This window comes from Choloepus didactylus, chromosome 7 (genome assembly GCF_015220235.1).
Source record: "Choloepus didactylus isolate mChoDid1 chromosome 7, mChoDid1.pri, whole genome shotgun sequence".
In the NCBI taxonomy this organism is placed as follows: domain Eukaryota; kingdom Metazoa; phylum Chordata; class Mammalia; order Pilosa; family Megalonychidae; genus Choloepus; species Choloepus didactylus.
In genome coordinates, this window is record NC_051313.1 from 23594396 (window position 1) to 23607864 (window position 13469).

General features: G+C 38.5%; 1 protein-coding gene and 1 non-coding gene across 5 annotated transcripts in view; one reads left to right on the plus strand and one right to left on the minus strand.

The window, feature by feature from the left end:
* TPD52L1 (TPD52 like 1) overlaps positions 1 to 13469 on the minus strand; it is a 148986-nt gene that overhangs the window by 85163 nt on the left and 50354 nt on the right. The window lies entirely within an intron of this gene.
* LOC119541034 lies at positions 8104 to 8294 on the plus strand. The gene has a single exon (XR_005218169.1). It is a non-coding gene; the product is annotated as a U2 spliceosomal RNA (small nuclear RNA).

A 13469-nucleotide genomic window follows, 5' to 3' on the forward strand; every position in this document is an offset into this window, starting at 1 on the left:
AAATGACAAAACCTTGCAAGCCATCAATAGGGGACAATTGAAACAAGTACAGTACACTCACCTTTACTATTTTTCAGTTATTAAAAAAATGCATCGGGAGACCCTGCCTTGTTCCGACTTACACTCTTTTCTGCCTCTCCACCGCAGAACACTGAGCCAGGGCCGTATCCATAACCTTCAGGACTTCTCATTCCAACTCAGAGCTGGGCAACACCACAGACAGGCTCAGGAGCCACAAGTCCTTCCCAAAGGAGTTCCCAAATTTCCCTTTTCTGTGGGCCTGCCAGCCTAAAATATTTCACATGCTAATTTAAGAAGGTAGGAGCTGTATGTTTTAGTTACTCCTCCAGGAAAGTAGGTAGAAAGCCAGGAACTGCGTGGACTGGACACCACAGAGCAATCTGACTTTGGGCATACTTCATACAACACTCATGAAAATGTGGAACTGCTGAGATCAGCGAAATCTGTAAGTTTTTGCGGCCAGGGGACCCGCGCCCCTCCCTGCCAGGCTCAGTCCCGTGGGAGGAGGGACTGTCAGCTCCGGGAAGGAGAAGGGAGAACTGCAGTGGCAGCTCTTATCGGAAACTCATTCTACTGATCCAAACTCCAACCATAGATAGACTGAGACCAGACACCAGAGAATCTGAGAGCAGCCAGCCCAGCAGAGAGGAGATAGACATAGAAAAAAAACGCACGAAAAACTCCAAAATAAAAGCGGAGGATTTTTGGAGTTCTGGTGAACATAGAAAGGGGAAGGGCAGAGCTCAGGCCCTCAGACTCATATGCAAATCCCGAAGAAAAGCTGATCTCTCTGCCCTGTGGACCTTTCCTTAATGGCCTTAATTGCTTTGTCTCTTAGCATTTCAATAACCCATTAGATCTCTGAGGAGGGCCCTTTTTTTTTTTTTTTAAATCCTTTTTTCTTTTTCTAAAACAATTACTCTAAGAAGCCCAATACAGAAAGCTTCAAAGACTTGCAATTTGGGCAGGTCAAGACAAGAGCAGAACTAAAAGAGCTCTGAGACAAAAGGCAATAATCCAGTGGCTGAGAAAATTCACTAAACACCACAACTTCGCAAGAAAAGGGGGGTGTCCGCTCACAGCCATCATCCTGGGGGACAGGAAACACTCCTGCCCATCGCCAGCCCCATAGCCCAGAGCTGCCCCAGACAACCCAGTGTGACAGAAGTGCTTCAAATAACAGGCACACACCACAAAACTGGGCATGGACAGTAGCCTTCCCTGCAACCTCAGCTGATTGTCCCAGAGTTGGGAAGGTGGAGCAGTGTGAATTAACAAAGCCCCATTCAGCCATCATTTCAGTAGACTGGGAGCCTCCCTACACAGCCCAGCAGCCCAGAACCGCCCTGGGGGGTTGGCACTCACCTGTGACATAGCACAGTCATCCCTCAACAGAGGACCCGGGGTGCACAGCCTGGAAGAGGGGCCCACTTGCAAGTCTCAGGAGCCATACGCCAATACCAAGGACTTGTGGGTCAGTGGCAGAGACAAACTGTGGCAGGACTGAACTGAAGGATTAGACTATTGCAGCAGCTTTAAAACTCTAGGATCACCAGGGAGATTTGATTGTTAGAGCCACCCCCCCTCCCTGACTGCCCAGAAACACGCCCCATATACAGGGTGGGCAACACCAACTACACACGCAAGCTTGGTACACCAATTGGATCCCACAAGACTCACTCCCCCACTCACCAAAAAGGCTAACCAGGGGAGAACTGGCTTGTGGAGAACAGGTGGCTCATGGACGCCACCTGCTGGTTAGTTAGAGAAAGTGTACTCCACGAAGCTGTAGATCTGATAAATTAGAGATAAGGACTTCAATTGGGCTACAAATCCTAAAAGAACCCTATCAAGTTCAGCAAATGCCAAGAGGCCAAAAACAACAGAAAATTATAAAGCATATGAAAAAACCAGACGATATGGATAACCCAAGCCCAAGCACCCAAATCAAAATATCAGAAGAGACACAGCACCTAGAGCAGCTACTCAAAGAACTAAAGATGAACAATGAGACCATAGTACGGGATACAAAGGAAATCAAGAAGACCCTAGAAGAGCATAAAGAAGACACTGCAAGACTAAATAAAAAAATGGATGATCTTATGGAAACTAAAGAAACTGTTGACCAAATTAAAAAGATTCTGGACACTCATACTACAAGACTAGAGGAAGTTGAACAACGAATCAGTGACCTGGAAGATGACAGAATGGAAAATGAAAGCATAAAAGAAAGAATGGGGAAAAAAATTGAAAAACTCGAAATGGACCTCAGGGATATGATAGATAATATGAAACGTCCGAATATAAGACTCATTGGTGTTCCAGAAGGGGAAGAAAAGGGTAAAGGTCTAGGAAGAGTATTCAAAGAAATTGTTGGGGAAAACTTCCCAAATCTTCTAAACAAAATAAATACACAAATCATAAATGCTCAGCGAACCCCAAATAGAATAAATCCAAATAAACCCACTCCGAGACATATTCTGATCACACTGTCAAACACAGAAGAGAAGGAGCAAGTTCTGAAAGCAGCAAGAGAAAAGCAATTCACCACATACAAAGGAAACAGCATAAGACTAAGTAGTGACTACTCAGCAGCCACCATGGAGGTGAGAAGGCAGTGGCACGATATATTTAAAATTCTGAGTGAGAAAAACTTCCAACCAAGAATACTTTATCCAGCAAAGCTCTCCTTCAAATTTGAGGGAGAGCTTAAATTTTTCACAGACAAACAAATGCTGAGAGAATTTGCTAACAAGAGACCTGCCCTACTGGCGATACTCAAGGGAGCCCTACAGACAGAGAAACAAAGAAAGGACAGAGAGACTTGGAGAAAGGTTCAGTACTAAAGAGATTCGGTATGGGTACAATATAGGATATTAATAGACAGAGGGGAAAAATATGACAAACATAAACCAAAGGATAAGATGGCTGATTCAAGAAATGCCTTCATGGTTATAACGTTGAATGTAAATGGATTAAACTCCCCAATTAAAAGATATAGATTCGCAGAATGGATCAAAAAAAATGAACCATCAATATGTTGCATACAAGAGACTCATCTTAGACACAGGGACACAAAGAAACTGAAAGTGAAAGGATGGAAAAAAATATTTCATGCGAACTACAGCCAAAAGAAAGCAGGTGTAGCAATATTAATCTCAGATAAAACAGACTTCAAATGCAGAGATGTTTTGAGAGACAAAGAAGGCCACTACATACTAATAAAAGGGGTAATTCAACAAGAAGAAATAACAATCATAAATGTCTATGCACCCAGTCAACGTGCCACAAATACATGAGAGAAACACTGGCAAAACTAAAGGAAGCAATTGATGTTTCCACAATAATTGTGGGAGACTTCAACACAGCACTCTCTCCTATAGATAGATCAACCAGACAGAAGACCAACAAGGAAATTGAAAACCTAAACAATCTGATAAATGAATTACATTTAACAAACATATACAGGACATTACATCCCAAATCACCAGGATACACATACTTTTCTCGTGCTCACGGAACTTTCTCCAGAATAGATCATATGCTGGGACATAAAACAAGCCTCAATAAATTTAAAAAGATTGAAATTATTCAAAGCACATTCTCTGACCACAATGGAATACAATTAGAAGTCAATAACCATCAGAGACTTAGAAAATTCACAAATACCTGGAGGCTAAACAACACACTCCTAAACAATCAGTGGGTTAAAGAAGAAATAGCAAGAGAAATTGCTAAATATATAGAGACGAATGAAAATGAGAACACAACATACCAAAACCTATGGGATGCAGCAAAAGCAGTGCTAAGGGGGAAATTTATAGCACTAAACGCATATATTAAAAAGGATGAAAGAGCCAAAATCAAAGAACTAATGGATCAACTGAAGAAACTAGAAAATGAACAGCAAACCAATCCTAAACCAAGTAGAAGAAAAGAAATAACAAGGATTAAAGCAGAAATAAATGACATAGAGAACAAAAAAACAATAGAGAGGATAAATATCACCAAAAGTTGGTTCTTTGAGAAGATCAACAAGATTGACAAGCCCCTAGCTAGACTGACAAAATCAAAAAGAGAGAAGACCCATATAAACAAAATAATGAATGGAAAAGGTGACATAACTGCAGATCCTGAAGAAATTAAAAAAACTTATAAGAGGATACTATGAACAACTGTATGGCAACAAACTGGATAATGTAGAAGAAATGGAAAATTTCCTGGAAACATATGAACAACCTAGACTGACCAGAGAAGAAATAGAAGACCTCAACCAACCCATCACAAGCAAAGAGATCCAATCAGTCATCAAAAATCTTCCCACAAATAAATGCCCAGGGCCAGATGGCTTCACAGGGGAATTCTACCAAACTTTCCAGAAAGAACTGACACCAATCTTACTCAAACTCTTTCAAAACATTGAAGAAAATGGAACACTACCTAACTCATTTTATGAAGCTAACATCAATCTAATAGCAAAACCAGGCAAAGATGCTACAAAAAAGGAAAACTACCGGCCAATCTCCCTAATGAATATAGATGCAAAAATCCTCAACAAAATACTTGCAGATCGAATCCAAAGACACATTAAAAAAATCATACACCATGACCAAGTGGGGTTCATTCCAGGCATGCAAGGATGGTTCAACATAAGAAAATCAATCAATGTATTACAACACATTAACAAGTCAAAAGGGAAAAATCAAATGATCATCTCAATAGATGCTGAAAAAGCATTTGACAAAATCCAACATCCGTTTTTGATAAAAACACTTCAAAAGGTAGGAATTGAAGGAAACTTCCTCAACATGATAAAGAGCATATATGAAAAACCCACAGCCAGCATAGTACTCAATGGTGAGAGACTGAAAGCCTTCCTTCTAAGATCAGGAACAAGACAAGGATGCCCGCTGTCACCACTGTTATTCAACATTGTGCTGGAAGTGCTAGCCAGGGCAATCCGGCAAGACAAAGAAATAAAAGGCATCCAAATTGGAAAAGAAGAAGTAAAACTGTCATTGTTTGCAGATGATATGATCTTATATCTAGAAAACCCTGAGAAATCGACGATACAGCTACTAGAGCTAATAAACAAATTTAGCAAAGTAGCGGGATACAAGATTAATGCACATAAGTCAGTAATGTTTCTATATGCTAGAAATGAACAAACTGAAGAGACACTCAAGAAAAAGATACCATTTTCAATAGCAACTAAAAAAATCAAGTACCTAGGAATAAACTTAACCAAAGATGTAAAAGACCTATACAAAGAAAACTACATAACTCTACTAAAAGAAATAGAAGGGGACCTTAAAAGATGGAAAAATATTCCATGTTCATGGATAGGAAGACTAAATGTCATTAAGATGTCAATTCTACCCAAACTCATCTACAGATTCAATGCAATCCCAATCAAAATTCCAACAACCTACTTTGCAGACTTGGAAAAGCTAGTTATCAAATTTATTTGGAAAGGGAAGATGCCTCGAATTGCTAAAGACACTCTAAAAAAGAAAAACGAAGTGGGCGGACTTACACTCCCTGACTTTGAAGCTTATTATAAAGCCACAGTTGCCAAAACAGCATGGTACTGGCACAAAGGTAGACATATAAATCAATGGAATCGAATTGAAAATTCAGAGATAGACCCTCAGATCTATGGCCGACTGATCTTTGATAAGGCCCCCAAAGTCACTGAACTGAGTCATAATGGTCTTTTCAACAAATGGGGCTGGGAGAGTTGGATATCCATATCCAAAAGAATGAAAGGGGACCCCTACCTCACACCCTACACAAAAATTAACTCAAAATGGACCAAAGATCTCAATATAAAAGAAAGTACCATAAAACTCCTAGAAGATAATGTAGGAAAACATCTTCAAGACCTTGTATTAGGCGGCCACTTCCTAGACTTTACACCCAAAGCACAAGCAACAAAAGAAAAAATAGATAAATGGGAACTCCTCAAGCTTAGAAGTTTCTGCACCTCAAAGGAATTTCTCAAAAAGGTAAAGAGGCAGCCAACTGAATGGGAAAAAATTTTTGGAAACCATGTATCTGACAAAGGACTGATACCTTGCATATATAAAGAAATCCTACAACTGAGTGACAATGGTACAGACAGCCCAATTATAAAATGGGCAAAAGATATGAAAAGACAGTTCTCTGAAGAGGAAATACAAATGGCCAAGAAACACATGAAAAAATGTTCAGCTTGACTAGCTATTAGAGAGATGCAAATTAAGACCACAATGAGATACCATGTAACACCGATTAGAATGGCTGCCATTAAACAAACAGGAAACTACAAATGCTGGAGGGGATGTGGAGAAATTGGAACTCTTATTCATTGTTGGTGGGACTGTATAATGGTTCAGCCATTCTGGAAGTCAGTTTGGCAGTTCCTTAGAAAACTAGATATAGAGTTACCATTCGATCCAGCGATTGCACTTCTCGGTATATACCCGGAAGATCGGAAAGCAGTGACACGAACAGATATCTGCACGCCAATGTTCATAGCAGCATTATTCACAATTGCCAAGAGATGGAAACAACCCAAATGTCCTTCAACAGATGAGTGGATAAATAAAATGTGGTATATACACACGATGGAATACTACACGGTAGTAATAAGGAACGATGTCGTGAAACATATGACAACATGGATGAACCTTGAAGACATAATGCTGAGCGAAATAAGCCAGGCACAAAAAGAGAAATATTATATGCTAACACTAATGTGAACTTTGAAAAATGTAAAACAAATGGTTTATAATGTAGAATGTAGGGGAACTAGCAATAGAGAGCAATTAAGGAAGGGGGAACAATAATCCAAGAAGAACAGATAAGCTATTTAACGTTCTGGGGATGCCCAGGAATGACTATGGTCTGTTAATTTCTGATGGATATAGTAGGAGCAAGTTCACAGAAATGTTGCTATATTAGGTAACTTTCTTGGGGTAAAGTGGGAACATGTTGGAAGTTAAGCAGTTATCTTAGGTTAGTTGTCTTTTTCTTACTCCCTTGTTATGGTCTCTTTGAAATGTTCTTTTATTGTATGTTTGTTTTCTTTTTAACTTTTTTTTCATACAGTTGATTTAAAAAAGAAGGGAAAGTTAAAAAAAAGAAAAAGAAAAACAAGGAAAAAAAAGATGTAGTGCCCCCTTGAGGAGCCTGTGGAGATTGCAGGGGTATTCGCCTACCCCACCTCCATGGTTGCTAACATGACCACAGACATAGGGGACTGGTGGTTTGATGGGTTGAGCCCTCTACCATAGGTTTTACCCTTGGGAAGACGGTTGCTGCAAAGGAGAGGCTAAGCCTCCCTATGGTTGTGCCTAAGAGCCTCCTCCCAAATGCCTCTTTGTTGCTCAGATGTGGCCCTCTCTCTCTGGCTAAGCCAACTTGAAAGGTAAAATCACTGCCCTCCCCCCTACGTGGGATCAGACACCGAGGGAAGTGAATCTCCCTGGCAACGTGGAATACGACTCCCGGGGAGGAATGTAGACCTGGCATCGTGGGACAGAGAACATCTTCTTGACCAAAAGGGGGATGTGAAAGGAAATGAAATAAGCTTGAGTGGCAGAGAGATTCCAAAAGGAGCCGAGAGGTCACGCTGGTGGGCACTCTTACGCACACTTTAGACAACCCTTTTTAGGTTCTAAAGAATTGGGGTAGCTGGTTGTGGATAACTGAAACTATCAAACTACAACACAGAACCCATGAATCTCGAAGACAATTGTATAAAAATGTAGCTTATGAGGGGTGACAATGGGATTGGGAAAGCCATAAGGACCACACTCCACTTTGTCTAGTTTATGGATGGATGAGTAGAAAAATAGGGGAAGGAAACAAACAGACAAAGGTACCCAGTGTTCTTTTTTACTTCAATTGCTCTTTTTCACTCTAATTATTATTCTTGTTATTTTTGTTTGTGTGCTAATGAAGGTGTCAGGGATTGATTTAGGTGATGAATGTACAACTATGTAATGGTACTGTGAACAATCGAAAGTACGATTCGTTTTGTATGACTGCGTGGTATGTGAATATATCTCAATAAAATGAAGATAAAAAAAATGCATCATCACTTCTTGGCTTTTTGGCTAAGATCAAGTGTAGTATCTGTTCTTATCAGTTTAATATCTGATACATCCTCTATCCGAGGACAAAATATTAAATGGATTTTTGGAATTAGGAGATGGAATAGGAGCTTGCTCCCTCCACTCCAAGCATCGACCTGGTATTACAGCACTTCCAGGAATGGTGCACCCCATAACCCCTGAAAAAATAATGCGCCAGATCTACAGATTTGTATGAACTGTGACAAGAAAAGACTCACAATGATTCATTAACCCTGGTTTCCCCAGAAGGGCAAGATGGGATAAGGATTACTATCTGGAGAAGATTAACTCTGCTCTATACACCTCTGCATTACTTGACTGGTTACAATAAGCGTGCAATTGCTAAACATCTATAAAAGCCAATGAAATTTAAAATAGAAATATTTTTTTAAAGGATTAAAGAAGTTGAAAATCTTAAGAGTTAAACTTAAGATATTGACTGTACCAATCAATTCTAATATGAAATGTAGACGTGAAATATTCTGGCTGTCTGTTTTTAAACTATCCAGAGAATGGTGCTATAGGCTTAGGAATCGTAGTGGCAAATACTGTCCCACAGACGTTACAGGCAGCAGTCCTTCCTGACATTCTTCCCCAACTGCTCCAACTACCAGTGAAGCAGCTATCTCATTCCCATTCAGTTCTACCAACATTTATTTATAATTGTCCTTTCTCCAATGGAATTAGTGAACAGATTCACAGTCTCACAAATGCAGCATTATTCGCTTTAACGTTATCAACTGGAAGGCTCAGTTCACAACATCAACAGAAAGTAGAAATAGGTTAAGCATACAAAATTAGAGGAATATTTATATATATTTTGCTTAATCCATTTGAGGGACTATTATGCTTCCCACAGAATCATTTTTCAGAAAAAAACAATTATTGATAATATCAAAAGCTCATGATATCATGTTAATTTTAAAAATATAAAATTGTAGTTTCCAATTTTGTATCAAATATTATATAAAATGCATATAGTTTCTATGCATACAAAAGGGCCCTAAGGAGGAAATCCACAAAAACCTTGATAATGATTATTACTAGTAGGTGGATTTATTTGTGATTTTTTTTTCCAATTTTTTCTAATCCTTTCCTGTGTTCAAATTTTCTATAGAAAACATTTACTAAGAAAAAACAAGGTAGAACTATCTATATCAGACTGCTTGGGCCCCTACATCACATCTCCCTGCAACTTATGATCAGCCTGTCTGTAAGAACACGACAGAGCCTTTCCTGACTTTTCACTGGGTCCAAAATAAAATAGAATCCTCTTGCTCTTAGTAGAGCATTCAATACTAGGCACAGCCACTTGACATTGGACCCTGCCAGCCTCTCTCCCTTAGTGGGGCCACCTTCAAAACAGCACCACTCCCTGCTCCCCTTTCTTTGTTCCTACTGGTCTTTGGCAAGACATACCCTTCCCACTATCTTCATGTGTCCACCTAAGCTTCATCCTCAGGCCCCAGGCAAGATGGCCCTTCACTGTGAAGACTTTCTCAACCTTCCTCTGCCTCTGAATTAACTTGTGTCTGGCTCTCACCCTTTAAAACCGGTGCTGTCCTGGCACTTACCACATTGAACATAGAGCTTCTTCATGCTTACCTGCTAGATTATGAGCTCCACAAACAACAGGCGCTGTCTGAATCACGTTTGAATCTCTAGCACTTAGAACAGTGTGGCACATAAAAGATTCTCAAAAGTATTTGAGGAATAAATGAATATGCAGATGAATAAAAATGAAATATATTTTCATATACTATGAAATCACAAAGAACTACTGGAACTTCTGGTCAAAAATTACCAACAAAATAGAAGGAAAAAAAGAAGGAGCCCTGAATTAGGAAGTTTTCCTGAGAAAGCATATTAGGGAGTTTATGAAAGAGAAACTGTCTTACATACTGCCATTAAAAATAGAAACCAAAGGCATTCTTTTTCACCCATACTCAAAGAAGATAGATCTTTACATGTACGAGAACAGTAAGAATAGATGATTTCTCAGGACTTTCTATTTTTAAGATCATGTCATCTGCAAATAGTGAAAGTTTTACTTCTTTCTTTCCAATTTGGATGCCTTTTCCAATTGATTTTTGACAAGGCTCCAAGTCCACTCAGTTGGGAAAAGAATAGTCTCTTCAACAAATGGTGCCAGGAGAACTGAATATCCATATGCAAAACAAGGAAGGACAACCCCTATCTCATATTATATACAATAATTAGCTCAAAATGGATCAAAGATCTAAATATTAGAACCAGGACTATAAAACTCCTGGAAAAAAATATAGAGAAGCATCTTTAGGATCTTGTGTTAGGCAAAGGTTTCTTAGAATTTATACCCAAAGCACAAGCAACAAAAGAAAAAATAGATAAATGGGACCTCCTCAAAATTAAAAACTTTTGTGCATCAAAGGACTTTACCACAAAAGTGAAAAGACAACCTACTCAAGGGAGAAAGTATTTGAAAACAACATATCCAATAAGACTTTAATATCCAGAATTTATAAAGAAATCCTATACCTCAACAATAAAAAAGACAACCCAATTAAAAAGTGGGCAAAAGACTTGAATAGACATTTCTCCAAAGAGGATATACAAATGGCTAAAAAGCAGCACATGAAAAGATGCTCAGTATCACTGGCTATTAGGGAAATGCACATCAAAACCACAATGAGATACCATTTCACATTCACTAGAATGTCTACTATTAAAAAAAACAAAAACAAAATTACAAGTGTTGGAGAGGATTGGGAGAAATAAGTACACTCGCCGGGAGGGATGTAAAATAGTGCAGCAGATGTGGAAGACAATTTGGTAGTTCCTCAGAAAGCTAAGTATAGAATTACTATATGACCTGACAATCCCGCTACTATATACCCCAAAGAATCAAAAGCAGGGACTTAAACAGGTATTTGCATACCAATGTTAATTATTCACAATTGCCAAAAGATGGAAGCAACCCAAGTGTCCACTGACAGATGAATGGATAAACAAAATGTGGTATATATATACAATGGAACATTATTTCACCGTAAAAAGGAATGAAGTCCCTATACATGAGGCAACATGGATGAATCTTGAAGACATCATGTTGCATGAAATAAGCCAGACATAAAAAGACAAATATTATATGATCTCATTGATACAAAATAATTAGAATAAGCCAACTTATAGAGTTAGAATCCAGAATATAGGCTACCAGGGGCTGGGTTGGTGGTAAGGAATGGGGAGTTAATGCTTAGTTAGTACAGAATTCCTATTTAGGTTGATTGTAAAGTTTTGGAACCGGATGGTAGTGATGGTAGCACAAAATTGTGAATGTAATTAACAGCACTGAAATATATATGTGAATGTGGTTAAAAGGAGAAGTTTCAGGGCTTATATATGTTACTAGAATAAAAATTTAAATATAAAACATAGGACTGCACCACACAGTGAACCCTATTGTAAATGATGGACTGTAGTCAATAGTACAATTATAAAAATGTTCTTTCATGAATTATAACAAATATACCACACTAACACAAGTGTTAACGATAGGGGGGTATATGGGAAAAATACACCCTAATGTAATAGTACAATTTTAATATTCTTTCCTCAACTGTAACAAGGGTACCACACTAACATAAACTGTTAACAATAGGGGAGTATATGGTAATGCTTTATTTTTTACATGATTTTTCTGTAAACGTACGTCTCTTAAAGTGTTTAAAGACAAAAAAAGAGAAAAGATGAGTCTTTTCAACTGTCTCAACATTTTCATCAAAAGACAATATATGCATGTTTTATATATACATAAATCATAAATTAATTCATTTCACTTTACACAATTCTGGTATCAGTGGGAGGCAAACTGATGCCCTTCTAAATCAGGAATGATTATTTTATATCAAATATAGGTTGGATAAGGAATATGAATGAATAAATCTTAAAATATACAAACCAAGGTCAAAGTGGGTACTGATTTTAGAAGGTGGCCGAGGCCACAGTGTGTCTGGGACGGGGAGAATCAGGAAGTCCTGAAGTTCAAGTCCCCAGGGAGGGCCTCCTCCCGGTCTCTCCGAGAGACCCGCTCTTGTTCCTGCTGGAACCTTCACTCACCAGCAGCTGCTGGACGGTCCCGCCCCCGCAGACACATAGCTTTGCTCCCTCTGGAGATCAATGGCTACTGCGGTCAAACATTACGAACATTTAAAAACTACTCAGTGTTGCATTGCTGAGAAAGTGTATACCTTTTGTCCCTGTTTTCTGAAAACATTCCTGATATTTTGAATGGAAAAATTTTCAAAGAAATGTGCATTTAAATCTGTTTGCAGCTAGTACAATTGTAGTCCATTTCCAACATATTCTTAACAAATGACTGAATCTAGAACTATTTAAAGAAAATAGAAGATGAAGCCACATTAAGATTTTATTCATGGAATTTATGGCATGCCAAACATAGGAGCAGGAAAAAGCTCAAGTCCGCTTTTAAGAGTCTCCCAGATGGCGAACAAAACTAAAAACGGAAAGTCCACAAGTAAGATGACTGAAGGAAGGGATTAATAGTCAGTGGATTCGAAAATGTATGTTCCCTTGAAAAAGGGGCCCCTTCAGAAGTGTAACCCAGTCTAGCAGCTGTGATGGCAGTGAGGGCTTTCCCTTGGCCAGGCTGAGGGGCCCCAGCTAATCCCATCCCAGCTAATCCTGTCCCAGCTAATCTCATCCCAGCTAATCCAGCTCGGGCAGATAGTGGTTAATCCACCCACTAAGCCAGCTTCACCTTGCACACTGAAACAGCATGGAAACACAACCAAAGTCGAGCTTAAAAATGTTCCTGTGTTTCCTAAGCATTTTTATGCACTAAATCACTTTAAAACTTTCATCAGAATCATAGTTTCAATATTTTGCAACAAAAGTTCTCAATTCTAGCACATTTTGTTTGTAATTTAGCTTCCTGCTAAATTTAATATTTTTTCCTTTAGAGTCTCATTTGACTTGAAGTAAGTCACTTTATACACAGCATTTAATATATAACTTTTTCTTGGTCCCACCTGCTATAAAAATATCAGTAATTATTTCATAAATCTAATGACATACAAACCCAGCAAAACATTTTTTTAGTTGTATTATTGGTAAAAAAAAATAAAATCAAACAAAATCCGTAGATTCTTCAATTTATAGTTCAGTAAACCAGTTGAGAAGTTAGATTCGCATGATTAAATAAAAAATATTTTTTCCAATTAGAATCAAGGAAGAGTCTTCTCCCTGGAATCAGATTTCGTTTCATGGTGAAGTCTAGACTCTATAGGTTCTTTGTCTCTTTAAGTGCTAGAAGAAGCAGAAGATAGT